General features: G+C 46.1%; 28 non-coding genes across 28 annotated transcripts; 15 read left to right on the forward strand and 13 right to left on the reverse strand.

Annotated features, from left to right (window-relative positions):
• Positions 1-959: 959 nt before the first annotated feature.
• TRNAG-GCC (transfer RNA glycine (anticodon GCC)) lies at positions 960-1,030 on the reverse strand. Its single transcript has one exon. It is a non-coding gene; the product is annotated as a tRNA-Gly (tRNA).
• Positions 1,031-2,580: 1,550 nt separating this feature from the next.
• Positions 2,581-2,651, reverse strand: TRNAG-GCC (transfer RNA glycine (anticodon GCC)). Its single transcript has one exon. It is a non-coding gene; the product is annotated as a tRNA-Gly (tRNA).
• A 134-nt stretch (positions 2,652-2,785) lies between these two features.
• TRNAK-CUU (transfer RNA lysine (anticodon CUU)) lies at positions 2,786-2,858 on the forward strand. Its single transcript has one exon. It is a non-coding gene; the product is annotated as a tRNA-Lys (tRNA).
• A 1,548-nt stretch (positions 2,859-4,406) lies between these two features.
• On the forward strand, positions 4,407-4,479 carry TRNAK-CUU (transfer RNA lysine (anticodon CUU)). The gene has a single exon. It is a non-coding gene; the product is annotated as a tRNA-Lys (tRNA).
• Positions 4,480-5,822: 1,343 nt separating this feature from the next.
• Positions 5,823-5,893, reverse strand: TRNAG-GCC (transfer RNA glycine (anticodon GCC)). The gene has a single exon. It is a non-coding gene; the product is annotated as a tRNA-Gly (tRNA).
• A 134-nt stretch (positions 5,894-6,027) lies between these two features.
• Positions 6,028-6,100, forward strand: TRNAK-CUU (transfer RNA lysine (anticodon CUU)). Its single transcript has one exon. It is a non-coding gene; the product is annotated as a tRNA-Lys (tRNA).
• Positions 6,101-7,443: 1,343 nt separating this feature from the next.
• TRNAG-GCC (transfer RNA glycine (anticodon GCC)) lies at positions 7,444-7,514 on the reverse strand. Its single transcript has one exon. It is a non-coding gene; the product is annotated as a tRNA-Gly (tRNA).
• A 133-nt stretch (positions 7,515-7,647) lies between these two features.
• Positions 7,648-7,720, forward strand: TRNAK-CUU (transfer RNA lysine (anticodon CUU)). Its single transcript has one exon. It is a non-coding gene; the product is annotated as a tRNA-Lys (tRNA).
• Positions 7,721-9,063: 1,343 nt separating this feature from the next.
• On the reverse strand, positions 9,064-9,134 carry TRNAG-GCC (transfer RNA glycine (anticodon GCC)). Its single transcript has one exon. It is a non-coding gene; the product is annotated as a tRNA-Gly (tRNA).
• A 134-nt stretch (positions 9,135-9,268) lies between these two features.
• On the forward strand, positions 9,269-9,341 carry TRNAK-CUU (transfer RNA lysine (anticodon CUU)). Its single transcript has one exon. It is a non-coding gene; the product is annotated as a tRNA-Lys (tRNA).
• A 1,342-nt stretch (positions 9,342-10,683) lies between these two features.
• TRNAG-GCC (transfer RNA glycine (anticodon GCC)) lies at positions 10,684-10,754 on the reverse strand. Its single transcript has one exon. It is a non-coding gene; the product is annotated as a tRNA-Gly (tRNA).
• Positions 10,755-10,888: 134 nt separating this feature from the next.
• TRNAK-CUU (transfer RNA lysine (anticodon CUU)) lies at positions 10,889-10,961 on the forward strand. Its single transcript has one exon. It is a non-coding gene; the product is annotated as a tRNA-Lys (tRNA).
• Positions 10,962-12,509: 1,548 nt separating this feature from the next.
• Positions 12,510-12,582, forward strand: TRNAK-CUU (transfer RNA lysine (anticodon CUU)). The gene has a single exon. It is a non-coding gene; the product is annotated as a tRNA-Lys (tRNA).
• Positions 12,583-13,925: 1,343 nt separating this feature from the next.
• On the reverse strand, positions 13,926-13,996 carry TRNAG-GCC (transfer RNA glycine (anticodon GCC)). Its single transcript has one exon. It is a non-coding gene; the product is annotated as a tRNA-Gly (tRNA).
• A 134-nt stretch (positions 13,997-14,130) lies between these two features.
• Positions 14,131-14,203, forward strand: TRNAK-CUU (transfer RNA lysine (anticodon CUU)). Its single transcript has one exon. It is a non-coding gene; the product is annotated as a tRNA-Lys (tRNA).
• A 1,343-nt stretch (positions 14,204-15,546) lies between these two features.
• Positions 15,547-15,617, reverse strand: TRNAG-GCC (transfer RNA glycine (anticodon GCC)). Its single transcript has one exon. It is a non-coding gene; the product is annotated as a tRNA-Gly (tRNA).
• Positions 15,618-15,751: 134 nt separating this feature from the next.
• On the forward strand, positions 15,752-15,824 carry TRNAK-CUU (transfer RNA lysine (anticodon CUU)). The gene has a single exon. It is a non-coding gene; the product is annotated as a tRNA-Lys (tRNA).
• A 1,344-nt stretch (positions 15,825-17,168) lies between these two features.
• Positions 17,169-17,239, reverse strand: TRNAG-GCC (transfer RNA glycine (anticodon GCC)). The gene has a single exon. It is a non-coding gene; the product is annotated as a tRNA-Gly (tRNA).
• Positions 17,240-17,373: 134 nt separating this feature from the next.
• Positions 17,374-17,446, forward strand: TRNAK-CUU (transfer RNA lysine (anticodon CUU)). Its single transcript has one exon. It is a non-coding gene; the product is annotated as a tRNA-Lys (tRNA).
• A 1,548-nt stretch (positions 17,447-18,994) lies between these two features.
• On the forward strand, positions 18,995-19,067 carry TRNAK-CUU (transfer RNA lysine (anticodon CUU)). Its single transcript has one exon. It is a non-coding gene; the product is annotated as a tRNA-Lys (tRNA).
• A 1,343-nt stretch (positions 19,068-20,410) lies between these two features.
• Positions 20,411-20,481, reverse strand: TRNAG-GCC (transfer RNA glycine (anticodon GCC)). The gene has a single exon. It is a non-coding gene; the product is annotated as a tRNA-Gly (tRNA).
• A 134-nt stretch (positions 20,482-20,615) lies between these two features.
• TRNAK-CUU (transfer RNA lysine (anticodon CUU)) lies at positions 20,616-20,688 on the forward strand. Its single transcript has one exon. It is a non-coding gene; the product is annotated as a tRNA-Lys (tRNA).
• A 1,343-nt stretch (positions 20,689-22,031) lies between these two features.
• TRNAG-GCC (transfer RNA glycine (anticodon GCC)) lies at positions 22,032-22,102 on the reverse strand. The gene has a single exon. It is a non-coding gene; the product is annotated as a tRNA-Gly (tRNA).
• Positions 22,103-22,236: 134 nt separating this feature from the next.
• TRNAK-CUU (transfer RNA lysine (anticodon CUU)) lies at positions 22,237-22,309 on the forward strand. The gene has a single exon. It is a non-coding gene; the product is annotated as a tRNA-Lys (tRNA).
• A 1,343-nt stretch (positions 22,310-23,652) lies between these two features.
• TRNAG-GCC (transfer RNA glycine (anticodon GCC)) lies at positions 23,653-23,723 on the reverse strand. The gene has a single exon. It is a non-coding gene; the product is annotated as a tRNA-Gly (tRNA).
• Positions 23,724-23,857: 134 nt separating this feature from the next.
• On the forward strand, positions 23,858-23,930 carry TRNAK-CUU (transfer RNA lysine (anticodon CUU)). Its single transcript has one exon. It is a non-coding gene; the product is annotated as a tRNA-Lys (tRNA).
• Positions 23,931-25,273: 1,343 nt separating this feature from the next.
• On the reverse strand, positions 25,274-25,344 carry TRNAG-GCC (transfer RNA glycine (anticodon GCC)). Its single transcript has one exon. It is a non-coding gene; the product is annotated as a tRNA-Gly (tRNA).
• Positions 25,345-25,478: 134 nt separating this feature from the next.
• Positions 25,479-25,551, forward strand: TRNAK-CUU (transfer RNA lysine (anticodon CUU)). The gene has a single exon. It is a non-coding gene; the product is annotated as a tRNA-Lys (tRNA).
• The last annotated feature ends 758 nt before the right edge of the window (positions 25,552-26,309 follow it).

Here is a 26,309-nt window from a genome sequence, read left to right on the forward strand (position 1 = left end):
CACCATGCAATTCCCCATCAGATAGATGGGCCGATAGATCCTTTCCGACAGACACGATCGGATTTCCGTTCGGATTTCCGATCACTACTATGCAAATCCATCAGAAAAACGATCGGAAATCAGATCGGACCTGCCGGAAATCATCTGTTCGACCCATCTATCTGACAGGCATTGGTATGGTGTGTATTAGGCTTTGCACTCCAAAGGTGCTCACATAGCAGTATGAGGAGGGCACTCTGCACACGGCCTGAGATTTAGCTGAGAGGATTGAAAAAAAGGAAGTTGCTCTTTCCCTTAACTTGTTTTTAGATGAGGTACTTCCCAACAAAAGTTACAAACCAAAAAGCCTTTCAGTCCCGGCAAGCAAAAAAAGTGGTTGCTTTCATTTGACTTAAGTTTGTTACTACTTTTTTTTCTGTACTTTTAGTATGTTTTCTTAATTGCTAGGTGCTGGGAAAGCAAGTTGTAGGTAAGCTGACACAACATCTCAACATCTACTGTGAGAAAACTCAGGACAAAAGTAGAATGAATGAGGGCCTAGAGAGAACGCTCCAAATTTGAGCAAGGCCCTGAGTAGAGTGCAAAGACAACAAGGCAAAAAGTTGTAAAACAACACCAGATGAGCAGATGCTGCTGACTTGGCATTTCCGAGGCTTTTCTAGACAGTTAAAAAGAAGCCTAATAGGTGAGTACTGGAGAGGGAGAGATGCTGCACGTCACTGGCACTGCTAGAAGACATGCAAGGCCTTTGGGCACGCAAGTGTCCAAAGGCTGCTTTAACTTGTGTGTCTTAGAGTCATGTTTGCTGGGTACTAGGGTCCCTCTTCTCGACTGTCAGCCAGCACTGTGGCCAAGTGCCACGGTGACTCTTGCAAATGTCCTTAAATGGCTTCTGGCCTGCAGAGATGTCTTAAGCTTGAGAAGTGCAAAGTGTGGAGGTGTGCCAAAATCCTAGCATTTGCATTGGCCGGGAATCGAACCCGGGCCTCCCGCGTGGCAGGCGAGAATTCTACCACTGAACCACCAATGCCTTGCCCTGTTGCTCGGTGCTGAAAAACGTGGCCAGCCAAATCAGGCCATACAAGATTGCCTTCTTCTGTGCGGATGGCAAAGGTGAGGCTGGCGCCATTTTGCAATTTTTGACATTTCAGCTCAAGCAAGCAAGCCCGGCTAGCTCAGTCGGTAGAGCATGAGACCCTTAATCTCAGGGTCGTGGGTTCGAGCCCCACGTTGGGCGATCAAAGCTTCTCCTTTTACTTTCTACTAGGCAGAGCTCCTCCAAAACGATTACAAACCATCACCAGGCCATCACTTCCTCTTTCACATGCCACTCCCCACTCCCTTTGCTAACAAATGAAAATGTCATCTCAGCTTTCCCCTTCACTTTTACTCACACAACCTCTTTTAACAACTTTTCAGCAAAAGTGCTTCACCACCCCAAGAAAGAGAAAAACACTCCTTCTTACAATCTTACTCATCTTTCCTATACTACTTTTCTTATCTGCTTTTCCCAGATTTCCGTTGGCTTTACTCCAGTCCTTTTGTCAAGGAGAGACTTACAATCAATCACTTGACAAGGAACAACCACCTGAAAGATACTCATTCTCATATGCCTGGTGCACACCATGCAATTCCCCATCAGATAGATGGGCCGATAGATCCTTTCCGACAGACACGATCGGATTTCCGTTCGGATTTCCGATCACTACTATGCAAATCCATCAGAAAAACGATCGGAAATCAGATCGGACCTGCCGGAAATCATCTGTTCGACCCATCTATCTGACAGGCATTGGTATGGTGTGTATTAGGCTTTGCACTCCAAAGGTGCTCACATAGCAGTATGAGGAGGGCACTCTGCACACGGCCTGAGATTTAGCTGAGAGGATTGAAAAAAAGGAAGTTGCTCTTTCCCTTAACTTGTTTTTAGATGAGGTACTTCCCAACAAAAGTTACAAACCAAAAAGCCTTTCAGTCCCGGCAAGCAAAAAAAGTGGTTGCTTTCATTTGACTTAAGTTTGTTACTACTTTTTTTTCTGTACTTTTAGTATGTTTTCTTAATTGCTAGGTGCTGGGAAAGCAAGTTGTAGGTAAGCTGACACAACATCTCAACATCTACTGTGAGAAAACTCAGGACAAAAGTAGAATGAATGAGGGCCTAGAGAGAACGCTCCAAATTTGAGCAAGGCCCTGAGTAGAGTGCAAAGACAACAAGGCAAAAAGTTGTAAAACAACACCAGATGAGCAGATGCTGCTGACTTGGCATTTCCGAGGCTTTTCTAGACAGTTAAAAAGAAGCCTAATAGGTGAGTACTGGAGAGGGAGAGATGCTGCACGTCACTGGCACTGCTAGAAGACATGCAAGGCCTTTGGGCACGCAAGTGTCCAAAGGCTGCTTTAACTTGTGTGTCTTAGAGTCATGTTTGCTGGGTACTAGGGTCCCTCTTCTCGACTGTCAGCCAGCACTGTGGCCAAGTGCCACGGTGACTCTTGCAAATGTCCTTAAATGGCTTCTGGCCTGCAGAGATGTCTTAAGCTTGAGAAGTGCAAAGTGTGGAGGTGTGCCAAAATCCTAGCATTTGCATTGGCCGGGAATCGAACCCGGGCCTCCCGCGTGGCAGGCGAGAATTCTACCACTGAACCACCAATGCCTTGCCCTGTTGCTCGGTGCTGAAAAACGTGGCCAGCCAAATCAGGCCATACAAGATTGCCTTCTTCTGTGCGGATGGCAAAGGTGAGGCTGGCGCCATTTTGCAATTTTTGACATTTCAGCTCAAGCAAGCAAGCCCGGCTAGCTCAGTCGGTAGAGCATGAGACTCTTAATCTCAGGGTCGTGGGTTCGAGCCCCACGTTGGGCGATCAAAGCTTCTCCTTTTACTTTCTACTAGGCAGAGCTCCTCCAAAACGATTACAAACCATCACCAGGCCATCACTTCCTCTTTCACATGCCACTCCCCACTCCCTTTGCTAACAAACGAAAATGTCATCTCAGCTTTCCCCTTCACTTTTACTCACACAACCTCTTTTAACAACTTTTCAGCAAAAGTGCTTCACCACCCCAAGAAAGAGAAAAACACTCCTTCTTACAATCTTACTCATCTTTCCTATACTACTTTTCTTATCTGCTTTTCCCAGATTTCCGTTGGCTTTACTCCAGTCCTTTTGTCAAGGAGAGACTTACAATCAATCACTTGACAAGGAACAACCACCTGAAAGATACTCATTCTCGTATGCCTGGTGCACACCATGCAATTCCCCATCAGATAGATGGGCCGATAGATCCTTTCCGACAGACACGATCGGATTTCCGTTCGGATTTCCGATCACTACTATGCAAATCCATCAGAAAAACGATCGGAAATCAGATCGGACCTGCCGGAAATCATCTGTTCGACCCATCTATCTGACAGGCATTGGTATGGTGTGTATTAGGCTTTGCACTCCAAAGGTGCTCACATAGCAGTATGAGGAGGGCACTCTGCACACGGCCTGAGATTTAGCTGAGAGGATTGAAAAAAAGGAAGTTGCTCTTTCCCTTAACTTGTTTTTAGATGAGGTACTTCCCAACAAAAGTTACAAACCAAAAAGCCTTTCAGTCCCGGCAAGCAAAAAAAGTGGTTGCTTTCATTTGACTTAAGTTTGTTACTACTTTTTTTTCTGTACTTTTAGTATGTTTTCTTAATTGCTAGGTGCTGGGAAAGCAAGTTGTAGGTAAGCTGACACAACATCTCAACATCTACTGTGAGAAAACTCAGGACAAAAGTAGAATGAATGAGGGCCTAGAGAGAACGCTCCAAATTTGAGCAAGGCCCTGAGTAGAGTGCAAAGACAACAAGGCAAAAAGTTGTAAAACAACACCAGATGAGCAGATGCTGCTGACTTGGCATTTCCGAGGCTTTTCTAGACAGTTAAAAAGAAGCCTAATAGGTGAGTACTGGAGAGGGAGAGATGCTGCACGTCACTGGCACTGCTAGAAGACATGCAAGGCCTTTGGGCACGCAAGTGTCCCAAGGCTGCTTTAACTTGTGTGTCTTAGAGTCATGTTTGCTGGGTACTAGGGTCCGTCTTCTCGACTGTCAGCCAGCACTGTGGCCAAGTGCCACGGTGACTCTTGCAAATGTCCTTAAATGGCTTCTGGCCTGCAGAGATGTCTTAAGCTTGAGAAGTGCAAAGTGTGGAGGTGTGCCAAAATCCTAGCATTTGCATTGGCCGGGAATCGAACTCGGGACTCCCGCGTGGCAGGCGAGAATTCTACCACTGAACCACCAATGCCTTGCCCTGTTGCTCGGTGCTGAAAAACGTGGCCAGCCAAATCAGGCCATACAAGATTGCCTTCTTCTGTGCGGATGGCAAAGGTGAGGCTGGCGCCATTTTGCAATTTTTGACATTTCAGCTCAAGCAAGCAAGCCCGGCTAGCTCAGTCGGTAGAGCATGAGACTCTTAATCTCAGGGTCGTGGGTTCGAGCCCCACGTTGGGCGATCAAAGCTTCTCCTTTTACTTTCTACTAGGCAGAGCTCCTCCAAAACGATTACAAACCATCACCAGGCCATCACTTCCTCTTTCACATGCCACTCCCCACTCCCTTTGCTAACAAACGAAAATGTCATCTCAGCTTTCCCCTTCACTTTTACTCACACAACCTCTTTTAACAACTTTTCAGCAAAAGTGCTTCACCACCCCAAGAAAGAGAAAAACACTCCTTCTTACAATCTTACTCATCTTTCCTATACTACTTTTCTTATCTGCTTTTCCCAGATTTCCGTTGGCTTTACTCCAGTCCTTTTGTCAAGGAGAGACTTACAATCAATCACTTGACAAGGAACAACCACCTGAAAGATACTCATTCTCGTATGCCTGGTGCACACCATGCAATTCCCCATCAGATAGATGGGCCGATAGATCCTTTCCGACAGACACGATCGGATTTCCGTTCGGATTTCCGATCACTACTATGCAAATCCATCAGAAAAACGATCGGAAATCAGATCGGACCTGCCGGAAATCATCTGTTCGACCCATCTATCTGACAGGCATTGGTATGGTGTGTATTAGGCTTTGCACTCCAAAGGTGCTCACATAGCAGTATGAGGAGGGCACTCTGCACACGGCCTGAGATTTAGCTGAGAGGATTGAAAAAAAGGAAGTTGCTCTTTCCCTTAACTTGTTTTTAGATGAGGTACTTCCCAACAAAAGTTACAAACCAAAAAGCCTTTCAGTCCCGGCAAGCAAAAAAAGTGGTTGCTTTCATTTGACTTAAGTTTGTTACTACTTTTTTTTCTGTACTTTTAGTATGTTTTCTTAATTGCTAGGTGCTGGGAAAGCAAGTTGTAGGTAAGCTGACACAACATCTCAACATCTACTGTGAGAAAACTCAGGACAAAAGTAGAATGAATGAGGGCCTAGAGAGAACGCTCCAAATTTGAGCAAGGCCCTGAGTAGAGTGCAAAGACAACAAGGCAAAAAGTTGTAAAACAACACCAGATGAGCAGATGCTGCTGACTTGGCATTTCCGAGGCTTTTCTAGACAGTTAAAAAGAAGCCTAATAGGTGAGTACTGGAGAGGGAGAGATGCTGCACGTCACTGGCACTGCTAGAAGACATGCAAGGCCTTTGGGCACGCAAGTGTCCCAAGGCTGCTTTAACTTGTGTGTCTTAGAGTCATGTTTGCTGGGTACTAGGGTCCCTCTTCTCGACTGTCAGCCAGCACTGTGGCCAAGTGCCACGGTGACTCTTGCAAATGTCCTTAAATGGCTTCTGGCCTGCAGAGATGTCTTAAGCTTGAGAAGTGCAAAGTGTGGAGGTGTGCCAAAATCCTAGCATTTGCATTGGCCGGGAATCGAACCCGGGCCTCCCGCGTGGCAGGCGAGAATTCTACCACTGAACCACCAATGCCTTGCCCTGTTGCTCGGTGCTGAAAAACGTGGCCAGCCAAATCAGGCCATACAAGATTGCCTTCTTCTGTGCGGATGGCAAAGGTGAGGCTGGCGCCATTTTGCAATTTTTGACATTTCAGCTCAAGCAAGCAAGCCCGGCTAGCTCAGTCGGTAGAGCATGAGACTCTTAATCTCAGGGTCGTGGGTTCGAGCCCCACGTTGGGCGATCAAAGCTTCTCCTTTTACTTTCTACTAGGCAGAGCTCCTCCAAAACGATTACAAACCATCACCAGGCCATCACCTCCTCTTTCACATGCCACTCCCCACTCCCTTTGCTAACAAACGAAAATGTCATCTCAGCTTTCCCCTTCACTTTTACTCACACAACCTCTTTTAACAACTTTTCAGCAAAAGTGCTTCACCACCCCAAGAAAGAGAAAAACACTCCTTCTTACAATCTTACTCATCTTTCCTATACTACTTTTCTTATCTGCTTTTCCCAGATTTCCGTTGGCTTTACTCCAGTCCTTTTGTCAAGGAGAGACTTACAATCAATCACTTGACAAGGAACAACCACCTGAAAGATACTCATTCTCGTATGCCTGGTGCACACCATGCAATTCCCCATCAGATAGATGGGCCGATAGATCCTTTCCGACAGACACGATCGGATTTCCGTTCGGATTTCCGATCACTACTATGCAAATCCATCAGAAAAACGATCGGAAATCAGATCGGACCTGCCGGAAATCATCTGTTCGACCCATCTATCTGACAGGCATTGGTATGGTGTGTATTAGGCTTTGCACTCCAAAGGTGCTCACATAGCAGTATGAGGAGGGCACTCTGCACACGGCCTGAGATTTAGCTGAGAGGATTGAAAAAAAGGAAGTTGCTCTTTCCCTTAACTTGTTTTTAGATGAGGTACTTCCCAACAAAAGTTACAAACCAAAAAGCCTTTCAGTCCCGGCAAGCAAAAAAAGTGGTTGCTTTCATTTGACTTAAGTTTGTTACTACTTTTTTTTCTGTACTTTTAGTATGTTTTCTTAATTGCTAGGTGCTGGGAAAGCAAGTTGTAGGTAAGCTGACACAACATCTCAACATCTACTGTGAGAAAACTCAGGACAAAAGTAGAATGAATGAGGGCCTAGAGAGAACGCTCCAAATTTGAGCAAGGCCCTGAGTAGAGTGCAAAGACAACAAGGCAAAAAGTTGTAAAACAACACCAGATGAGCAGATGCTGCTGACTTGGCATTTCCGAGGCTTTTCTAGACAGTTAAAAAGAAGCCTAATAGGTGAGTACTGGAGAGGGAGAGATGCTGCACGTCACTGGCACTGCTAGAAGACATGCAAGGCCTTTGGGCACGCAAGTGTCCAAAGGCTGCTTTAACTTGTGTGTCTTAGAGTCATGTTTGCTGGGTACTAGGGTCCCTCTTCTCGACTGTCAGCCAGCACTGTGGCCAAGTGCCACGGTGACTCTTGCAAATGTCCTTAAATGGCTTCTGGCCTGCAGAGATGTCTTAAGCTTGAGAAGTGCAAAGTGTGGAGGTGTGCCAAAATCCTAGCATTTGCATTGGCCGGGAATCGAACCCGGGCCTCCCGCGTGGCAGGCGAGAATTCTACCACTGAACCACCAATGCCTTGCCCTGTTGCTTATTGCTGAAAAACGTGGCCAGCCAAATCAGGCCATACAAGATTGCCTTCTTCTGTGCGGATGGCAAAGGTGAGGCTGGCGCCATTTTGCAATTTTTGACATTTCAGCTCAAGCAACAAGCCCGGCTAGCTCAGTCGGTAGAGCATGAGACTCTTAATCTCAGGGTCGTGGGTTCGAGCCCCACGTTGGGCGATCAAAGCTTCTCCTTTTACTTTCTACTAGGCAGAGCTCCTCCAAAACGATTACAAACCATCACCAGGCCATCACTTCCTCTTTCACATGCCACTCCCCACTCCCTTTGCTAACAAACGAAAATGTCATCTCAGCTTTCCCCTTCACTTTTACTCACACAACCTCTTTTAACAACTTTTCAGCAAAAGTGCTTCACCACCCCAAGAAAGAGAAAAACACTCCTTCTTACAATCTTACTCATCTTTCCTATACTACTTTTCTTATCTGCTTTTCCCAGATTTCCGTTGGCTTTACTCCAGTCCTTTTGTCAAGGAGAGACTTACAATCAATCACTTGACAAGGAACAACCACCTGAAAGATACTCATTCTCGTATGCCTGGTGCACACCATGCAATTCCCCATCAGATAGATGGGCCGATAGATCCTTTCCGACAGACACGATCGGATTTCCGTTCGGATTTCCGATCACTACTATGCAAATCCATCAGAAAAACGATCGGAAATCAGATCGGACCTGCCGGAAATCATCTGTTCGACCCATCTATCTGACAGGCATTGGTATGGTGTGTATTAGGCTTTGCACTCCAAAGGTGCTCACATAGCAGTATGAGGAGGGCACTCTGCACACGGCCTGAGATTTAGCTGAGAGGATTGAAAAAAAGGAAGTTGCTCTTTCCCTTAACTTGTTTTTAGATGAGGTACTTCCCAACAAAAGTTACAAACCAAAAAACCTTTCAGTCCCGGCAAGCAAAAAAAGTGGTTGCTTTCATTTGACTTAAGTTTGTTACTACTTTTTTTTCTGTACTTTTAGTATGTTTTCTTAATTGCTAGGTGCTGGGAAAGCAAGTTGTAGGTAAGCTGACACAACATCTCAACATCTACTGTGAGAAAACTCAGGACAAAAGTAGAATGAATGAGGGCCTAGAGAGAACGCTCCAAATTTGAGCAAGGCCCTGAGTAGAGTGCAAAGACAACAAGGCAAAAAGTTGTAAAACAACACCAGATGAGCAGATGCTGCTGACTTGGCATTTCCGAGGCTTTTCTAGACAGTTAAAAAGAAGCCTAATAGGTGAGTACTGGAGAGGGAGAGATGCTGCACGTCACTGGCACTGCTAGAAGACATGCAAGGCCTTTGGGCACGCAAGTGTCCCAAGGCTGCTTTAACTTGTGTGTCTTAGAGTCATGTTTGCTGGGTACTAGGGTCCCTCTTCTCGACTGTCAGCCAGCACTGTGGCCAAGTGCCACGGTGACTCTTGCAAATGTCCTTAAATGGCTTCTGGCCTGCAGAGATGTCTTAAGCTTGAGAAGTGCAAAGTGTGGAGGTGTGCCAAAATCCTAGCATTTGCATTGGCCGGGAATTGAACCCGGGCCTCCCGCGTGGCAGGCGAGAATTCTACCACTGAACCACCAATGCCTTGCCCTGTTGCTCAGTGCTGAAAAACGTGGCCAGCCAAATCAGGCCATACAAGATTGCCTTCTTCTGTGCGGATGGCAAAGGTGAGGCTGGCGCCATTTTGCAATTTTTGACATTTCAGCTCAAGCAAGCAAGCCCGGCTAGCTCAGTCGGTAGAGCATGAGACTCTTAATCTCAGGGTCGTGGGTTCGAGCCCCACGTTGGGCGATCAAAGCTTCTCCTTTTACTTTCTACTAGGCAGAGCTCCTCCAAAACGATTACAAACCATCACCAGGCCATCACTTCCTCTTTCACATGCCACTCCCCACTCCCTTTGCTAACAAACGAAAATGTCATCTCAGCTTTCCCCTTCACTTTTACTCACACAACCTCTTTTAACAACTTTTCAGCAAAAGTGCTTCACCACCCCAAGAAAGAGAAAAACACTCCTTCTTACAATCTTACTCATCTTTCCTATACTACTTTTCTTATCTGCTTTTCCCAGATTTCCGTTGGCTTTACTCCAGTCCTTTTGTCAAGGAGAGACTTACAATCAATCACTTGACAAGGAACAACCACCTGAAAGATACTCATTCTCGTATGCCTGGTGCACACCATGCAATTCCCCATCAGATAGATGGGCCGATAGATCCTTTCCGACAGACACGATCGGATTTCCGTTCGGATTTCCGATCACTACTATGCAAATCCATCAGAAAAACGATCGGAAATCAGATCGGACCTGCCGGAAATCATCTGTTCGACCCATCTATCTGACAGGCATTGGTATGGTGTGTATTAGGCTTTGCACTCCAAAGGTGCTCACATAGCAGTATGAGGAGGGCACTCTGCACACGGCCTGAGATTTAGCTGAGAGGATTGAAAAAAGGAAGTTGCTCTTTCCCTTAACTTGTTTTTAGATGAGGTACTTCCCAACAAAAGTTACAAACCAAAAAGCCTTTCAGTCCCGGCAAGCAAAAAAAGTGGTTGCTTTCATTTGACTTAAGTTTGTTACTACTTTTTTTTCTGTACTTTTAGTATGTTTTCTTAATTGCTAGGTGCTGGGAAAGCAAGTTGTAGGTAAGCTGACACAACATCTCAACATCTACTGTGAGAAAACTCAGGACAAAAGTAGAATGAATGAGGGCCTAGAGAGAACGCTCCAAATTTGAGCAAGGCCCTGAGTAGAGTGCAAAGACAACAAGGCAAAAAGTTGTAAAACAACACCAGATGAGCAGATGCTGCTGACTTGGCATTTCCGAGGCTTTTCTAGACAGTTAAAAAGAAGCCTAATAGGTGAGTACTGGAGAGGGAGAGATGCTGCACGTCACTGGCACTGCTAGAAGACATGCAAGGCCTTTGGGCACGCAAGTGTCCAAAGGCTGCTTTAACTTGTGTGTCTTAGAGTCATGTTTGCTGGGTACTAGGGTCCCTCTTCTCGACTGTCAGCCAGCACTGTGGCCAAGTGCCACGGTGACTCTTGCAAATGTCCTTAAATGGCTTCTGGCCTGCAGAGATGTCTTAAGCTTGAGAAGTGCAAAGTGTGGAGGTGTGCCAAAATCCTAGCATTTGCATTGGCCGGGAATCGAACCCGGGCCTCCCGCGTGGCAGGCGAGAATTCTACCACTGAACCACCAATGCCTTGCACTGTTGCTCGGTGCTGAAAAACGTGGCCAGCCAAATCAGGCCATACAAGATTGCCTTCTTCTGTGCGGATGGCAAAGGTGAGGCTGGCGCCATTTTGCAATTTTTGACATTTCAGCTCAAGCAAGCAAGCCCGGCTAGCTCAGTCGGTAGAGCATGAGACTCTTAATCTCAGGGTCGTGGGTTCGAGCCCCACGTTGGGCGATCAAAGCTTCTCCTTTTACTTTCTACTAGGCAGAGCTCCTCCAAAACGATTACAAACCATCACCAGGCCATCACTTCCTCTTTCATATGCCACTCCCCACTCCCTTTGCTAACAAACGAAAATGTCATCTCAGCTTTCCCCTTCACTTTTACTCACACAACCTCTTTTAACAACTTTTCAGCAAAAGTGCTTCACCACCCCAAGAAAGAGAAAAACACTCCTTCTTACAATCTTACTCATCTTTCCTATACTACTTTTCTTATCTGCTTTTCCCAGATTTCCGTTGGCTTTACTCCAGTCCTTTTGTCAAGGAGAGACTTACAATCAATCACTTGACAAGGAACAACCACCTGAAAGATACTCATTCTCGTATGCCTGGTGCACACCATGCAATTCCCCATCAGATAGATGGGCCGATAGATCCTTTCCGACAGACACGATCGGATTTCCGTTCGGATTTCCGATCACTACTATGCAAATCCATCAGAAAAACGATCGGAAATCAGATCGGACCTGCCGGAAATCATCTGTTCGACCCATCTATCTGACAGGCATTGGTATGGTGTGTATTAGGCTTTGCACTCCAAAGGTGCTCACATAGCAGTATGAGGAGGGCACTCTGCACACGGCCTGAGATTTAGCTGAGAGGATTGAAAAAAAGGAAGTTGCTCTTTCCCTTAACTTGTTTTTAGATGAGGTACTTCCCAACAAAAGTTACAAACCAAAAAGCCTTTCAGTCCCGGCAAGCAAAAAAAGTGGTTGCTTTCATTTGACTTAAGTTTGTTACTACTTTTTTTTCTGTACTTTTAGTATGTTTTCTTAATTGCTAGGTGCTGGGAAAGCAAGTTGTAGGTAAGCTGACACAACATCTCAACATCTACCTTGAGAAAACTCAGGACAAAAGTAGAATGAATGAGGGCCTAGAGAGAACGCTCCAAATTTGAGCAAGGCCCTGAGTAGAGTGCAAAGACAACAAGGCAAAAAGTTGTAAAACAACACCAGATGAGCAGATGCTGCTGACTTGGCATTTCCGAGGCTTTTCTAGACAGTTAAAAAGAAGCCTAATAGGTGAGTACTGGAGAGGGAGAGATGCTGCACGTCACTGGCACTGCTAGAAGACATGCAAGGCCTTTGGGCACGCAAGTGTCCAAAGGCTGCTTTAACTTGTGTGTCTTAGAGTCATGTTTGCTGGGTACTAGGGTCCCTCTTCTCGACTGTCAGCCAGCACTGTGGCCAAGTGCCACGGTGACTCTTGCAAATGTCCTTAAATGGCTTCTGGCCTGCAGAGATGTCTTAAGCTTGAGAAGTGCAAAGTGTGGAGGTGTGCCAAAATCCTAGCATTTGCATTGGCCGGGAATCGAACCCGGGCCTCCCGCGTGGCAGGCGAGAATTCTACCACTGACCCACCAATGCCTTGCCCTGTTGATCGGTGCTGAAAAACGTGGCCAGCCAAATCAGGCCATACAAGATTGCCTTCTTCTGTGCGGATGGCAAAGGTGAGGCTGGCGCCATTTTGCAATTTTTGACATTTCAGCTCAAGCAAGCAAGCCCGGCTAGCTCAGTCGGTAGAGCATGAGACTCTTAATCTCAGGGTCGTGGGTTCGAGCCCCACGTTGGGCGATCAAAGCTTCTCCTTTTACTTTCTACTAGGCAGAGCTCCTCCAAAACGATTACAAACCATCACCAGGCCATCACTTCCTCTTTCACATGCCACTCCCCACTCCCTTTGCTAACAAACGAAAATGTCATCTCAGCTTTCCCCTTCACTTTTACTCACACAACCTCTTTTAACAACTTTTCAGCAAAAGTGCTTCACCACCCCAAGAAAGAGAAAAACACTCCTTCTTACAATCTTACTCATCTTTCCTATACTACTTTTCTTATCTGCTTTTCCCAGATTTCCGTTGGCTTTACTCCAGTCCTTTTGTCAAGGAGAGACTTACAATCAATCACTTGACAAGGAACAACCACCTGAAAGATACTCATTCTCGTATGCCTGGTGCACACCATGCAATTCCCCATCAGATAGATGGGCCGATAGATCCTTTCCGACAGACACGATCGGATTTCCGTTCGGATTTCCGATCACTACTATGCAAATCCATCAGAAAAACGATCGGAAATCAGATCGGACCTGCCGGAAATCATCTGTTCGACCCATCTATCTGACAGGCATTGGTATGGTGTGTATTAGGCTTTGCACTCCAAAGGTGCTCACATAGCAGTATGAGGAGGGCACTCTGCACACGGCCTGAGATTTAGCTGAGAGGATTGAAAAAAAGGAAGTTGCTCTTTCCCTTAACTTGTTTTTAGATGAGGTACTTCCCAACAAAAGTTACAAACCAAAAAGCCTTTCAGTCCCGGCAAGCAAAAAAAGTGGTTGCTTTCATTTGACTTAAGTTTGTTACTACTTTTTTTTCTGTACTTTTAGTATGTTTTCTTAATTGCTAGGTGCTGGGAAAGCAAGTTGTAGGTAAGCTGACACAACATCTCAACATCTACTGTGAGAAAACTCAGGACAAAAGTAGAATGAATGAGGGCCTAGAGAGAACGCTCCAAATTTGAGCAAGGCCCTGAGTAGAGTGCAAAGACAACAAGGCAAAAAGTTGTAAAACAACACCAGATGAGCAGATGCTGCTGACTTGGCATTTCCGAGGCTTTTCTAGACAGTTAAAAAGAAGCCTAATAGGTGAGTACTGGAGAGGGAGAGATGCTGCACGTCACTGGCACTGCTAGAAGACATGCAAGGCCTTTGGGCACGCAAGTGTCCCAAGGCTGCTTTAACTTGTGTGTCTTAGAGTCATGTTTGCTGGGTACTAGGGTCCCTCTTCTCGACTGTCAGCCAGCACTGTGGCCAAGTGCCACGGTGACTCTTGCAAATGTCCTTAAATGGCTTCTGGCCTGCAGAGATGTCTTAAGCTTGAGAAGTGCAAAGTGTGGAGGTGTGCCAAAATCCTAGCATTTGCATTGGCCGGGAATCGAACCCGGGCCTCCCGCGTGGCAGGCGAGAATTCTACCACTGAACCACCAATGCCTTGCCCTGTTGCTCGGTGCTGAAAAACGTGGCCAGCCAAATCAGGCCATACAAGATTGCCTTCTTCTGTGCGGATGGCAAAGGTGAGGCTGGCGCCATTTTGCAATTTTTGACATTTCAGCTCAAGCAAGCAAGCCCGGCTAGCTCAGTCGGTAGAGCATGAGACTCTTAATCTCAGGGTCGTGGGTTCGAGCCCCACGTTGGGCGATCAAAGCTTCTCCTTTTACTTTCTACTAGGCAGAGCTCCTCCAAAACGATTACAAACCATCACCAGGCCATCACTTCCTCTTTCACATGCCACTCCCCACTCCCTTTGCTAACAAACGAAAATGTCATCTCAGCTTTCACCTTCACTTTTACTCACACAACCTCTTTTAACAACTTTTCAGCAAAAGTGCTTCACCACCCCAAGAAAGAGAAAAACACTCCTTCTTACAATCTTACTCATCTTTCCTATACTACTTTTCTTATCTGCTTTTCCCAGATTTCCGTTGGCTTTACTCCAGTCCTTTTGTCAAGGAGAGACTTACAATCAATCACTTGACAAGGAACAACCACCTGAAAGATACTCATTCTCGTATGCCTGGTGCACACCATGCAATTCCCCATCAGATAGATGGGCCGATAGATCCTTTCCGACAGACACGATCGGATTTCCGTTCGGATTTCCGATCACTACTATGCAAATCCATCAGAAAAACGATCGGAAATCAGATCGGACCTGCCGGAAATCATCTGTTCGACCCATCTATCTGACAGGCATTGGTATGGTGTGTATTAGGCTTTGCACTCCAAAGGTGCTCACATAGCAGTATGAGGAGGGCACTCTGCACACGGCCTGAGATTTAGCTGAGAGGATTGAAAAAAAGGAAGTTGCTCTTTCCCTTAACTTGTTTTTAGATGAGGTACTTCCCAACAAAAGTTACAAACCAAAAAGCCTTTCAGTCCCGGCAAGCAAAAAAAGTGGTTGCTTTCATTTGACTTAAGTTTGTTACTACTTTTTTTTCTGTACTTTTAGTATGTTTTCTTAATTGCTAGGTGCTGGGAAAGCAAGTTGTAGGTAAGCTGAAACAACATCTCAACATCTACTGTGAGAAAACTCAGGACAAAAGTAGAATGAATGAGGGCCTAGAGAGAACGCTCCAAATTTGAGCAAGGCCCTGAGTAGAGTGCAAAGACAACAAGGCAAAAAGTTGTAAAACAACACCAGATGAGCAGATGCTGCTGACTTGGCATTTCCGAGGCTTTTCTAGACAGTTAAAAAGAAGCCTAATAGGTGAGTACAGGAGAGGGAGAGATGCTGCACGTCACTGGCACTGCTAGAAGACATGCAAGGCCTTTGGGCACGCAAGTGTCCCAAGGCTGCTTTAACTTGTGTGTCTTAGAGTCATGTTTGCTGGGTACTAGGGTCCCTCTTCTCGACTGTCAGCCAGCACTGTGGCCAAGTGCCACGGTGACTCTTGCAAATGTCCTTAAATGGCTTCTGGCCTGCAGAGATGTCTTAAGCTTGAGAAGTGCAAAGTGTGGAGGTGTGCCAAAATCCTAGCATTTGCATTGGCCGGGAATCGAACCCGGGCCTCCCGCGTGGCAGGCGAGAATTCTACCACTGAACCACCAATGCCTTGCCCTGTTGCTCGGTGCTGAAAAACGTGGCCAGCCAAATCAGGCCATACAAGATTGCCTTCTTCTGTGCGGATGGCAAAGGTGAGGCTGGCGCCATTTTGCAATTTTTGACATTTCAGCTCAAGCAAGCAAGCCCGGCTAGCTCAGTCGGTAGAGCATGAGACTCTTAATCTCAGGGTCGTGGGTTCGAGCCCCACGTTGGGCGATCAAAGCTTCTCCTTTTACTTTCTACTAGGCAGAGCTCCTCCAAAACGATTACAAACCATCACCAGGCCATCACTTCCTCTTTCACATGCCACTCCCCACTCCCTTTGCTAACAAACGAAAATGTCATCTCAGCTTTCCCCTTCACTTTTACTCACACAACCTCTTTTAACAACTTTTCAGCAAAAGTGCTTCACCACCCCAAGAAAGAGAAAAACACTCCTTCTTACAATCTTACTCATCTTTCCTATACTACTTTTCTTATCTGCTTTTCCCAGATTTCCGTTGGCTTTACTCCAGTCCTTTTGTCAAGGAGAGACTTACAATCAATCACTTGACAAGGAACAACCACCTGAAAGATACTCATTCTCGTATGCCTGGTGCACACCATGCAATTCCCCATCAGATAGATGGGCCGATAGATCCTTTCCGACAGACACGATCGGATTTCCGTTCGGATTTCCGATCACTACTATGCAAATCCATCAGAAAAACGATCGGAAATCAGATCGGACCTGCCGGAAATCATCTGTTCGACCCATCTATCTGACAGGCATTGGTATGGTGTGTATTAGGCTTTGCACTCCAAAGGTGCTCACATAGCAGTATGAGGAGGGCACTCTGCACACGGCCTGAGATTTAGCTGAGAGGATTGAAAAAAAGGAAGTTGCTCTTTCCCTTAACTTGTTTTTAGATGAGGTACTTCCCAACAAAAGTTACAAACCAAAAAGCCTTTCAGTCCCGGCAAGCAAAAAAAGTGGTTGCTTTCATTTGACTTAAGTTTGTTACTACTTTTTTTTTCTGTACTTTTAGTATGTTTTCTTAATTGCTAGGTGCTGGGAAAGCAAGTTGTAGGTAAGCTGACACAACATCTCAACATCTACTGTGAGAAAACTCAGGACAAAAGTAGAATGAATGAGGGCCTAGAGAGAACGCTCCAAATTTGAGCAAGGCCCTGAGTAGAGTGCAAAGACAACAAGGCAAAAAGTTGTAAAACAACACCAGATGAGCAGATGCTGCTGACTTGGCATTTCCGAGGCTTTTCTAGACAGTTAAAAAGAAGCCTAATAGGTGAGTACTGGAGAGGGAGAGATGCTGCACGTCACTGGCACTGCTAGAAGACATGCAAGGCCTTTGGGCACGCAAGTGTCCAAAGGCTGCTTTAACTTGTGTGTCTTAGAGTCATGTTTGCTGGGTACTAGGGTCCCTCTTCTCGACTGTCAGCCAGCACTGTGGCCAAGTGCCACGGTGACTCTTGCAAATGTCCTTAAATGGCTTCTGGCCTGCAGAGATGTCTTAAGCTTGAGAAGTGCAAAGTGTGGAGGTGTGCCAAAATCCTAGCATTTGCATTGGCCGGGAATCGAACCCGGGCCTCCCGCGTGGCAGGCGAGAATTCTACCACTGAACCACCAATGCCTTGCCCTGTTGCTCGGTGCTGAAAAACGTGGCCAGCCAAATCAGGCCATACAAGATTGCCTTCTTCTGTGCGGATGGCAAAGGTGAGGCTGGCGCCATTTTGCAATTTTTGAAATTTCAGCTCAAGCAAGCAAGCCCGGCTAGCTCAGTCGGTAGAGCATGAGACTCTTAATCTCAGGGTCGTGGGTTCGAGCCCCACGTTGGGCGATCAAAGCTTCTCCTTTTACTTTCTACTAGGCAGAGCTCCTCCAAAACGATTACAAACCATCACCAGGCCATCACTTCCTCTTTCACATGCCACTCCCCACTCCCTTTGCTAACAAACGAAAATGTCATCTCAGCTTTCCCCTTCACTTTTACTCACACAACCTCTTTTAACAACTTTTCAGCAAAAGTGCTTCACCACCCCAAGAAAGAGAAAAACACTCCTTCTTACAATCTTACTCATCTTTCCTATACTACTTTTCTTATCTGCTTTTCCCAGATTTCCGTTGGCTTTACTCCAGTCCTTTTGTCAAGGAGAGACTTACAATCAATCACTTGACAAGGAACAACCACCTGAAAGATACTCATTCTCGTATGCCTGGTGCACACCATGCAATTCCCCATCAGATAGATGGGCCGATAGATCCTTTCCGACAGACACGATCGGATTTCCGTTCGGATTTCCGATCACTACTATGCAAATCCATCAGAAAAACGATCGGAAATCAGATCGGACCTGCCGGAAATCATCTGTTCGACCCATCTATCTGACAGGCATTGGTATGGTGTGTATTAGGCTTTGCACTCCAAAGGTGCTCACATAGCAGTATGAGGAGGGCACTCTGCACACGGCCTGAGATTTAGCTGAGAGGATTGAAAAAAAGGAAGTTGCTCTTTCCCTTAACTTGTTTTTAGATGAGGTACTTCCCAACAAAAGTTACAAACCAAAAAGCCTTTCAGTCCCGGCAAGCAAAAAAAGTGGTTGCTTTCATTTGACTTAAGTTTGTTACTACTTTTTTTTCTGTACTTTTAGTATGTTTTCTTAATTGCTAGGTGCTGGGAAAGCAAGTTGTAGGTAAGCTGACACAACATCTCAACATCTACTGTGAGAAAACTCAGGACAACAGTAGAATGAATGAGGGCCTAGAGAGAACGCTCCAAATTTGAGCAAGGCCCTGAGTAGAGTGCAAAGACAACAAGGCAAAAAGTTGTAAAACAACACCAGATGAGCAGATGCTGCTGACTTGGCATTTCCGAGGCTTTTCTAGACAGTTAAAAAGAAGCCTAATAGGTGAGTACTGGAGAGGGAGAGATGCTGCACATCACTGGCACTGCTAGAAGACATGCAAGGCCTTTGGGCACGCAAGTGTCCCAAGGCTGCTTTAACTTGTGTGTCTTAGAGTCATGTTTGCTGGGTACTAGGGTCCCTCTTCTCGACTGTCAGCCAGCACTGTGGCCAAGTGCCACGGTGACTCTTGCAAATGTCCTTAAATGGCTTCTGGCCTGCAGAGATGTCTTAAGCTTGAGAAGTGCAAAGTGTGGAGGTGTGCCAAAATCCTAGCATTTGCATTGGCCGGGAATCAAACACAGGCCTCCCGCGTGGCAGGCGAGAATTCTACCACTGAACCACCAATGCCTTGCCCTGTTGCTCGGTGCTGAAAAACGTGGCCAGCCAAATCAGGCCATACAAGATTGCCTTCTTCTGTGCGGATGGCAAAGGTGAGGCTGGCGCCATTTTGCAATTTTTGACATTTCAGCTCAAGCAAGCAAGCCCGGCTAGCTCAGTCGGTAGAGCATGAGACTCTTAATCTCAGGGTCGTGGGTTCGAGCCCCACGTTGGGCGATCAAAGCTTCTCCTTTTACTTTCTACTAGGCAGAGCTCCTCCAAAACGATTACAAACCATCACCAGGCCATCACTTCCTCTTTCACATGCCACTCCCCACTCCCTTTGCTAACAAACGAAAATGTCATCTCAGCTTTCCCCTTCACTTTTACTCACACAACCTCTTTTAACAACTTTTCAGCAAAAGTGCTTCACCACCCCAAGAAAGAGAAAAACACTCCTTCTTACAATCTTACTCATCTTTCCTATACTACTTTTCTTATCTGCTTTTCCCAGATTTCCGTTGGCTTTACTCCAGTCCTTTTGTCAAGGAGAGACTTACAATCAATCACTTGACAAGGAACAACCACCTGAAAGATACTCATTCTCGTATGCCTGGTGCACACCATGCAATTCCCCATCAGATAGATGGGACGATAGATCCTTTCCGACAGACACGATCGGATTTCCGTTCGGATTTCCGATCACTACTATGCAAATCCATCAGAAAAACGATCGGAAATCAGATCGGACCTGCCGGAAATCATCTGTTCGACCCATCTATCTGACAGGCATTGGTATGGTGTGTATTAGGCTTTGCACTCCAAAGGTGCTCACATAGCAGTATGAGGAGGGCACTCTGCACACGGCCTGAGATTTAGCTGAGAGGATTGAAAAAAAGGAAGTTGCTCTTTCCCTTAACTTGTTTTTAGATGAGGTACTTCCCAACAAAAGTTACAAACCAAAAAGCCTTTCAGTCCCGGCAAGCAAAAAAAGTGGTTGCTTTCATTTGACTTAAGTTTGTTACTACTTTTTTTTCTGTACTTTTAGTATGTTTTCTTAATTGCTAGGTGCTGGGAAAGCAAGTTGTAGGTAAGCTGAAACAACATCTCAACATCTACTGTGAGAAAACTCAGGACAAAAGTAGAATGAATGAGGGCCTAGAGAGAACGCTCCAAATTTGAGCAAGGCCCTGAGTAGAGTGCAAAGACAACAAGGCAAAAAGTTGTAAAACAACACCAGATGAGCAGATGCTGCTGACTTGGCATTTCCGAGGCTTTTCTAGACAGTTAAAAAGAAGCCTAATAGGTGAGTACTGGAGAGGGAGAGATGCTGCACGTCACTGGCACTGCTAGAAGACATGCAAGGCCTTTGGGCACGCAAGTGTCCCAAGGCTGCTTTAACTTGTGTGTCTTAGAGTCATGTTTGCTGGGTACTAGGGTCCCTCTTCTCGACTGTCAGCCAGCACTGTGGCCAAGTGCCACGGTGACTCTTGCAAATGTCCTTAAATGGCTTCTGGCCTGCAGAGATGTCTTAAGCTTGAGAAGTGCAAAGTGTGGAGGTGTGCCAAAATCCTAGCATTTGCATTGGCCGGGAATCGAACCCGGGCCTCCCGCGTGGCAGGCGAGAATTCTACCACTGAACCACCAATGCCTTGCCCTGTTGCTCGGTGCTGAAAAACGTGGCCAGCCAAATCAGGCCATACAAGATTGCCTTCTTCTGTGCGGATGGCAAAGGTGAGGCTGGCGCCATTTTGCAATTTTTGACATTTCAGCTCAAGCAAGCAAGCCCGGCTAGCTCAGTCGGTAGAGCATGAGACTCTTAATCTCAGGGTCGTGGGTTCGAGCCCCACGTTGGGCGATCAAAGCTTCTCCTTTTACTTTCTACTAGGCAGAGCTCCTCCAAAACGATTACAAACCATCACCAGGCCATCACTTCCTCTTTCACATGCCACTCCCCACTCCCTTTGCTAACAAACGAAAATGTCATCTCAGCTTTCCCCTTCACTTTTACTCACACAACCTCTTTTAACAACTTTTCAGCAAAAGTGCTTCACCACCCCAAGAAAGAGAAAAACACTCCTTCTTACAATCTTACTCATCTTTCCTATACTACTTTTCTTATCTGCTTTTCCCAGATTTCCGTTGGCTTTACTCCAGTCCTTTTGTCAAGGAGAGACTTACAATCAATCACTTGACAAGGAACAACCACCTGAAAGATACTCATTCTCGTATGCCTGGTGCACACCATGCAATTCCCCATCAGATAGATGGGACGATAGATCCTTTCCGACAGACACGATCGGATTTCCGTTCGGATTTCCGATCACTACTATGCAAATCCATCAGAAAAACGATCGGAAATCAGATCGGACCTGCCGGAAATCATCTGTTCGACCCATCTATCTGACAGGCATTGGTATGGTGTGTATTAGGCTTTGCACTCCAAAGGTGCTCACATAGCAGTATGAGGAGGGCACTCTGCACACGGCCTGAGATTTAGCTGAGAGGATTGAAAAAAAGGAAGTTGCTCTTTCCCTTAACTTGTTTTTAGATGAGGTACTTCCCAAGAAAAGTTACAAACCAAAAAGCCTTTCAGTCCCGGCAAGCAAAAAAAGTGGTTGCTTTCATTTGACTTAAGTTTGTTACTACTTTTTTTTCTGTACTTTTAGTATGTTTTCTTAATTGCTAGGTGCTGGGAAAGCAAGTTGTAGGTAAGCTGACACAACATCTCAACATCTACTGTGAGAAAACTCAGGACAAAAGTAGAATGAATGAGGGCCTAGAGAGAACGCTCCAAATTTGAGCAAGGCCCTGAGTAGAGTGCAAAGACAACAAGGCAAAAAGTTGTAAAACAACACCAGATGAGCAGATGCTGCTGACTTGGCATTTCCGAGGCTTTTCTAGACAGTTAAAAAGAAGCCTAATAGGTGAGTACTGGAGAGGGAGAGATGCTGCACGTCACTGGCACTGCTAGAAGACATGCAAGGCCTTTGGGCACGCAAGTGTCCCAAGGCTGCTTTAACTTGTGTGTCTTAGAGTCATGTTTGCTGGGTACTAGGGTCCCTCTTCTCGACTGTCAGCCAGCACTGTGGCCAAGTGCCACGGTGACTCTTGCAAATGTCCTTAAATGGCTTCTGGCCTGCAGAGATGTCTTAAGCTTGAGAAGTGCAAAGTGTGGAGGTGTGCCAAAATCCTAGCATTTGCATTGGCCGGGAATCGAACCCGGGCCTCCCGCGTGGCAGGCGAGAATTCTACCACTGAACCACCAATGCCTTGCCCTGTTGCTCGGTGCTGAAAAACGTGGCCAGCCAAATCAGGCCATACAAGATTGCCTTCTTCTGTGCGGATGGCAAAGGTGAGGCTGGCGCCATTTTGCAATTTTTGACATTTCAGCTCAAGCAAGCAAGCCCGGCTAGCTCAGTCGGTAGAGCATGAGACTCTTAATCTCAGGGTCGTGGGTTCGAGCCCCACGTTGGGCGATCAAAGCTTCTCCTTTTACTTTCTACTAGGCAGAGCTCCTCCAAAACGATTACAAACCATCACCAGGCCATCACTTCCTCTTTCACATGCCACTCCCCACTCCCTTTGCTAACAAACGAAAATGTCATCTCAGCTTTCCCCTTCACTTTTACTCACACAACCTCTTTTAACAACTTTTCAGCAAAAGTGCTTCACCACCCCAAGAAAGAGAAAAACACTCCTTCTTACAATCTTACTCATCTTTCCTATACTACTTTTCTTATCTGCTTTTCCCAGATTTCCGTTGGCTTTACTCCAGTCCTTTTGTCAAGGAGAGACTTACAATCAATCACTTGACAAGGAACAACCACCTGAAAGATACTCATTCTCGTATGCCTGGTGCACACCATGCAATTCCCCATCAGATAGATGGGCCGATAGATCCTTTCCGACAGACACGATCGGATTTCCGTTCGGATTTCCGATCACTACTATGCAAATCCATCAGAAAAACGATCGGAAATCAGATCGGACCTGCCGGAAATCATCTGTTCGACCCATCTATCTGACAGGCATTGGTATGGTGTGTATTAGGCTTTGCACTCCAAAGGTGCTCACATAGCAGTATGAGGAGGGCACTCTGCACACGGCCTGAGATTTAGCTGAGAGGATTGAAAAAAAGGAAGTTGCTCTTTCCCTTAACTTGTTTTTAGATGAGGTACTTCCCAACAAAAGTTACAAACCAAAAAGCCTTTCAGTCCCGGCAAGCAAAAAAAGTGGTTGCTTTCATTTGACTTAAGTTTGTTACTACTTTTTTTTCTGTACTTTTAGTATGTTTTCTTAATTGCTAGGTGCTGGGAAAGCAAGTTGTAGGTAAGCTGACACAACATCTCAACATCTACTGTGAGAAAACTCAGGACAAAAGTAGAATGAATGAGGGCCTAGAGAGAACGCTCCAAATTTGAGCAAGGCCCTGAGTAGAGTGCAAAGACAACAAGGCAAAAAGTTGTAAAACAACACCAGATGAGCAGATGCTGCTGACTTGGCATTTCCGAGGCTTTTCTAGACAGTTAAAAAGAAGCCTAATAGGTGAGTACTGGAGAGGGAGAGATGCTGCATGTCACTGGCACTGCTAGAAGACATGCAAGGCCTTTGGGCACGCAAGTGTCCCAAGGCTGCTTTAACTTGTGTGTCTTAGAGTCATGTTTGCTGGGTACTAGGGTCCCTCTTCTCGACTGTCAGCCAGCACTGTGGCCAAGTGCCACGGTGACTCTTGCAAATGTCCTTAAATGGCTTCTGGCCTGCAGAGATGTCTTAAGCTTGAGAAGTGCAAAGTGTGGAGGTGTGCCAAAATCCTAGCATTTGCATTGGCCGGGAATCGAACCCGGGCCTCCCGCGTGGCAGGCGAGAATTCTACCACTGAACCACCAATGCCTTGCCCTGTTGCTCGGTGCTGAAAAACGTGGCCAGCCAAATCAGGCCATACAAGATTGCCTTCTTCTGTGCGGATGGCAAAGGTGAGGCTGGCGCCATTTTGCAATTTTTGACATTTCAGCTCAAGCAAGCAAGCCTGGCTAGCTCAGTCGGTAGAGCATGAGACTCTTAATCTCAGGGTCGTGGGTTCGAGCCCCACGTTGGGCGATCAAAGCTTCTCCTTTTACTTTCTACTAGGCAGAGCTCCTCCAAAACGATTACAAACCATCACCAGGCCATCACTTCCTCTTTCACATGCCACTCCCCACTCCCTTTGCTAACAAACGAAAATGTCATCTCAGCTTTCCCCTTCACTTTTACTCACACAACCTCTTTTAACAACTTTTCAGCAAAAGTGCTTCACCACCCCAAGAAAGAGAAAAACACTCCTTCTTACAATCTTACTCATCTTTCCTATACTACTTTTCTTATCTGCTTTTCCCAGATTTCCGTTGGCTTTACTCCAGTCCTTTTGTCAAGGAGAGACTTACAATCAATCACTTGACAAGGAACAACCACCTGAAAGATACTCATTCTCGTATGCCTGGTGCACACCATGCAATTCCCCATCAGATAGATGGGCCGATAGATCTTTTCCGATAGACACGATCGGATTTCCGTTCGGATTTCCGATCACTACTATGCAAATCCATCAGAAAAACGATCGGAAATCAGATCGGACCTGCCGGAAATCATCTGTTCGACCCATCTATCTGACAGGCATTGGTATGGTGTGTATTAGGCTTTGCACTCCAAAGGTGCTCACATAGCAGTATGAGGAGGGCACTCTGCACACGGCCTGAGATTTAGCTGAGAGGATTGAAAAAAAGGAAGTTGCTCTTTCCCTTAACTTGTTTTTAGATGAGGTACTTCCCAACAAAAGTTACAAACCAAAAAGCCTTTCAGTCCCGGCAAGCAAAAAAAGTGGTTGCTTTCATTTGACTTAAGTTTGTTACTACTTTTTTTTCTGTACTTTTAGTATGTTTTCTTAATTGCTAGGTGCTGGGAAAGCAAGTTGTAGGTAAGCTGACACAACATCTCAACATCTACTGTGAGAAAACTCAGGACAAAAGTAGAATGAATGAGGGCCTAGAGAGAACGCTCCAAATTTGAGCAAGGCCCTGAGTAGAGTGCAAAGACAACAAGGCAAAAAGTTGTAAAACAACACCAGATGAGCAGATGCTGCTGACTTGGCATTTCCGAGGCTTTTCTAGACAGTTAAAAAGAAGCCTAATAGGTGAGTACTGGAGAGGGAGAGATGCTGCACGTCACTGGCACTGCTAGAAGACATGCAAGGCCTTTGGGCACGCAAGTGTCCCAAGGCTGCTTTAACTTGTGTGTCTTAGAGTCATGTTTGCTGGGTACTAGGGTCCCTCTTCTCGACTGTCAGCCAGCACTGTGGCCAAGTGCCACGGTGACTCTTGCAAATGTCCTTAAATGGCTTCTGGCCTGCAGAGATGTCTTAAGCTTGAGAAGTGCAAAGTGTGGAGGTGTGCCAAAATCCTAGCATTTGCATTGGCCGGGAATCGAACCCGGGCCTCCCGCGTGGCAGGCGAGAATTCTACCACTGAACCACCAATGCCTTGCCCTGTTGCTCGGTGCTGAAAAACGTGGCCAGCCAAATCAGGCCATACAAGATTGCCTTCTTCTGTGCGGATGGCAAAGGTGAGGCTGGCGCCATTTTGCAATTTTTGACATTTCAGCTCAAGCAAGCAAGCCCGGCTAGCTCAGTCGGTAGAGCATGAGACTCTTAATCTCAGGGTCGTGGGTTCGAGCCCCACGTTGGGCGATCAAAGCTTCTCCTTTTACTTTCTACTAGGCAGAGCTCCTCCAAAACGATTACAAACCATCACCAGGCCATCACTTCCTCTTTCACATGCCACTCCCCACTCCCTTTGCTAACAAACGAAAATGTCATCTCAGCTTTCCCCTTCACTTTTACTCACACAACCTCTTTTAACAACTTTTCAGCAAAAGTGCTTCACCACCCCAAGAAAGAGAAAAACACTCCTTCTTACAATCTTACTCATCTTTCCTATACTACTTTTCTTATCTGCTTTTCCCAGATTTCCGTTGGCTTTACTCCAGTCCTTTTGTCAAGGAGAGACTTACAATCAATCACTTGACAAGGAACAACCACCTGAAAGATACTCATTCTCGTATGCCTGGTGCACACCATGCAATTCCCCATCAGATAGATGGGCCGATAGATCCTTTCCGACAGACACGATCTGATTTCCGTTCGGATTTCCGATCACTACTATGCAAATCCATCAGAAAAACGATCGGAAATCAGATCGGACCTGCCGGAAATCATCTGTTCGACCCATCTATCTGACAGGCATTGGTATGGTGTGTATTAGGCTTTGCACTCCAAAGGTGCTCACATAGCAGTATGAGGAGGGCACTCTGCACACGGCCTGAGATTTAGCTGAGAGGATTGAAAAAAAGGAAGTTGCTCTTTCCCTTAACTTGTTTTTAGATGAGGTACTTCCCAACAAAAGTTACAAACCAAAAAGCCTTTCAGTCCCGGCAAGCAAAAAAAGT

This window comes from Hyperolius riggenbachi, chromosome 4 (assembly GCF_040937935.1).
Source record: "Hyperolius riggenbachi isolate aHypRig1 chromosome 4, aHypRig1.pri, whole genome shotgun sequence".
Lineage (NCBI taxonomy): Eukaryota > Metazoa > Chordata > Amphibia > Anura > Hyperoliidae > Hyperolius > Hyperolius riggenbachi.